This window comes from Puma concolor, chromosome C1, assembly GCF_028749965.1.
Source record: "Puma concolor isolate L17-30 chromosome C1, mPumCon1.1.hap2, whole genome shotgun sequence".
NCBI classification, from domain to species: domain Eukaryota; kingdom Metazoa; phylum Chordata; class Mammalia; order Carnivora; family Felidae; genus Puma; species Puma concolor.
The window spans coordinates 100867584-100871876 of record NC_141674.1 but is presented as its reverse complement, the minus strand read 5'-3'; the positions used below and the strand labels follow the sequence as shown (position 1 = coordinate 100871876).

The 4293-nt window shown below is 45.8% G+C and overlaps 1 long non-coding RNA gene across 1 annotated transcript; it reads left to right on the top strand.

Annotated features, from left to right (window-relative positions):
• Window positions 1-428: 428 nt before the first annotated feature.
• Window positions 429-3600, top strand: LOC147578284 (uncharacterized). The gene is made up of 3 exons (XR_015254242.1): window positions 429-539; window positions 2698-2759; window positions 3326-3600. It is a non-coding gene; the product is annotated as an uncharacterized LOC147578284 (long non-coding RNA).
• The last annotated feature ends 693 nt before the right edge of the window (window positions 3601-4293 follow it).

Sequence of the window (4293 nt, the reverse complement as noted above, 5' to 3'; positions counted from 1 at the left end):
TCAACTGACTGAGCCACCCAGGCGCCCCCACAATCCTTGTATCTTAAGTTATGTGAGGAGGCAACCAGAATTTCCTGGTAATGTTCTGGAAGTCCCAACTGAGGTGTGACGGTGTGGACCATGTGCTTTGGGCCCTCCCTTCAGTTTGCATTGTCCATATTCCAGAGCTCTGAGATACAAGCCAATGGGAGCTGGGATCCTATGGCTCTCCTAGTGGCTGACAGGGTTCTGGGTCTCTTCCTACTCCAGCTTGGGGCAAATGAAGTATTCTGGAATTTTCCTTTAGCCCCCACGTAAGATCTTGATGCTTACACTGAGCGACCCCAAACTTCTCTCACTTTCCAACCATGATAGAGGCTACCGGGGCCTTGAACATGATTTTAGGAAACTTTTCCAATCCTGCCCTTTTCCTGGTTGAACAGAAATGGAAAAATCTTCAGTGCTTCCTCCTAGTGTCCTGGCTGAATGACCAGGTGGCTCTAGAGAAAGCCACACCCGAAGAGAGACAAGCTGCTGCGTAAACATCGACTTCAGAAAAAGTAAGTTGATTCCAAAGCCACCGCCTGGAGACGCCTGCAGTCTTGAAAGACTAAAACAATTAAGAATTTAAGAGCTTTCTTAAATTAAATGTTCCCCTTATTTCTGACTGGCATTTCCTGGGTGTTACCGCTGAAAAGGAGAGACTTGTGGGTAACCAATGATATTTTTGGGGTTTTTTTTAGGCAATGAGAAAGAGCAAGCTGGGGAGGGTCAGAGAGAGAGGGAGAGAGGATCCCAAGCAGGCTCCCCACTGCCAGCACAGAGCCTGATGCAGGGCTAGAACTCACAAACTGTGAGATCATGACCTGAGCTGAAACCAGGAGTCAGACGCTTAACCGACTGAGTCACCCAGGCACCCCTCGTGATATTCTTATACGTGAATTGTAATCAACTACCTCCAGGGGTTCCTGGGAGGCTCAGTTGGTTAAACGACTGACTTTGGCTCAGGTCATGATCTCACGGTTCCTGGGTTCGAGCCCCACATCGGGCTCTGTGCTGACAGCTTGGAGCCTGGAGCCTGCTTCGGATTCTGTGTCTCCCTCTCTCTCTGCCCCTCCCCCGCTCACACTCTGTCTCTCTCTGTCTCTCAAAAATGAATAAACTTAAAAAAAAAATTAACTACCTCCAACTTCCATGGTCACTCCACCTGTGGATTTACGCCACTTTTTTTAAATATTTTTAAAAATGTTTTTATTCGTATTTGAGAGACAAAGAGAGACAGAGAGACAAAGTGCGAGCAAGGGAGGGGCAGAGAGAGAGAGGGAGACGCAGAATATGAAGCAGTGTCCAGGCTCCGAGCTGTCAGCACAGAGCCTGACGCGGGGCTTGAACCCACGAGCTGTGCCACTGTTTTTAAACTAGAGCCGGTCTGAAATTTTTCCCTAGCCAACACATTTCCCTCTATTCGGCAGAAAAGCACTACAGACCACTCAGGTCCTGAGCTCCTGGGAATCCTATCAAGACACGCCAGAGTGAAGTCATTAAATGATCTGTCGGCAGACAACCTAAGCTCTGCTTCTCATCCCTGGTGTCCTCCCTTGTGCTAGGGCCTTGTCTAATGGAGGGAAATAATGTGCCAGACTCGGAGGGATACTGAGTTCTCCCCCAGGAACTCTGAGCTGAAGGGCTGTTCACTCTGCTGAATGGTGTCTCTGGAGCAGGGAAGCCAGGGACACAGCCCCTTCCAGAAAATTCCAATGGGCTGCAGGATGGGGAATCATGATTAAACCAGGAACACTGAAAGACGGTAGCAGTCCTTTTCTGGCCACTCAGCACCCAGCCCACAGATGTAATCAAAATTCGTACGTCTGTGGTCTTATAGGAGATGTAATTCAGGGTTGTGCTAGGAGCCAAGTTATAATTATTATAATAAAAATTCACATACAATGCATTCTTAATTATCTGATAATGAAGTTCAAGAGAGGACACCAGAAATTGCAGAGCACAGATAATCCAAAAAGCTCATTTCAGATACATGCTCTTTTTCATTCCACATTTACCCAGAGAAGTGAATTTCCCCTCTAATGATAAGAATTCATGTTTATCAGCACAAGAAAAAAAACCTTCTGTAACCATGCAGGGTGATGGATGGCAACTAGACTTATTGTGGGAATCATTTCATAGTGTATCCAAATATCAAATCATGTACACCTAAAACTAATATAATATTATATGTCAATTATACCTTAATAAAAAAAATTCATGTTTATGTATGGCCCTTTCACATACATCAGTAGTTTTCAAGGATGTTTTCAGCAGCAGATACATAGTTTCAGACAAAATCTCTCTTGGCAGCTTAGTATTTAAAGCAGATAAAAGTGGACCTGCTCTGGTATAGCCAGGGATGGGGGGATCAGAGCTCTGTCCCCGGGAGTTAGTCCCCTTCTAGCTGTGGCTCCCACGGGATCACTGTGGAAGCCTGGAACCCTGAAGAACACAATTGGAAAAACACTAACATACATTGGCTCTTGACTCTCATGGGCCTTGTGAAGTAGACAGGTCAGGAATTAATACTCATATTTTATAATAAGAACGGGTTCGAGGAGGCTGTGTCCCACAGGTAACCCAATGATGCTGGGACTTGAACTCAATCTTCTAATGCCAAATTTAATACTCTTTTAACTATACCTTAAACCTGCTCTTTGCTCACTTTCCCAGCCTACCCTCTCATGCTGGGACACCAGGAGAAGAAAATTCACCAAAGGGGAATAAGAGATAAGGTATACACAATCGGTTTAATAGAGAACCTTCCATGTTTGTTGAACTGTCCTTTCCCCGTTCCAGAAGGGACAAATCAACAGTCTGATGATGAGAGGCTGGAATGAGAGCGGTTCTCTGTTTCACTGACCACCTTTAGTGATTGGAATTTCAATTTCTTTTTTTTTTAATTTTTTAAATGTTTTTATTTATTTTTGACAAAGAGAGACAGAGCATGAGTGGGGGAGGGGCAGAGAGAGAGGGAGACACAGAATCCGAAGCAGGCTCCAGGCTCTGAGCTGTCAGCACAGAGCCCAATGCGGGGCTCAAACTCACGGACCGTGAGGTCATGACCTGAGCCGAAGTCGGACGCTTTACCGACTGAGCCACCCTGGAATTTCAATTTCTTAATAATTTCTGTCACTTCTTGGCTGTGTCTAAATATTTAGGCAGATCTGTGCAGAGTGGATTTGTCTCTTTGATGTGTTACATATATTTTCGTATTCCGATTGTCAGTCAGTGAGGAAACCACACCACAGAAAACAGATGTGATCTGACAGTCACCAACTGTGGCTCTCCCTTTTTCCAGCATACCCTGAGCAAGACTGGATTCTGCCTTTGGACTACAGACTCCTGGAGAACTCGACCACCTGACATTTTCCTTCCATATTTATTTTCTGTGAGGTCTTAGGCACAACTGGGGCTTCAATTACTTTCCCAAACTCTGGTGATTCTCAATTCTATATCCCAGCCCTAACCTCTCAAGTTCCAGACTACATTTCTAATTACCCACCGGACCTGTGTAATCGAAAGCACCCCGATTTGCATATTCAAAATTAAAGTAATTTCTAGCTAAAATGGTGCTCTCTGAATTTCCTCTATTGGTGAATGCTGCCACCACTCACCTCCAAAGAGAACTCCGTTTTCTTGAACCCTCCCCTCCCTTCAGCATCCACTTTGGACTAACCTACTGAGTCATTTATTTTTTTTTTCAACGGTTTTATTTATTTTTGGGACAGAGAGAGACAGAGCATGAACGGGGGAGGGGCAGAGAGAGAGGGAGACACAGAATCGGAAACAGGCTCCAGGCTCTGAGCCATCAGCCCAGAGCCTGACGCGGGGCTGGAACTCACGGACCGCGAGATCGGGACCTGGCTGAAGTCGGACGCTTAACCGACTGCGCCACTCAGGCGCCCCCCCTACTGAGTCATTTAGAGTCAACATTTTTAATATTGCCTGTCTCTGACTCCTCCCTTCCCACCCTTAATTCCTACAGCCTTCGTTCAGTTCTTCAGCCTGACTGTTGTAATGGTTTAATGAGTATTTCTCCAATTAGCCTAATTGGTCTCTTTCTTTCTCTTCTGATTCATCCTCTAGGCTGCCTTTCTACGATCAAGTTCCTGTAAAGGCCCCACACAATCTATCCCTAATCCATCTGGCCAGCCTTACCTCCCAACACAGCCCATTCTTCTCTTTTCCTCGACCCCCACATCCGTCCCCTCAGAAATTCCTCCTGTCATTCTGTGAAATATACCTCATAACAACCCCTGCCAGTCT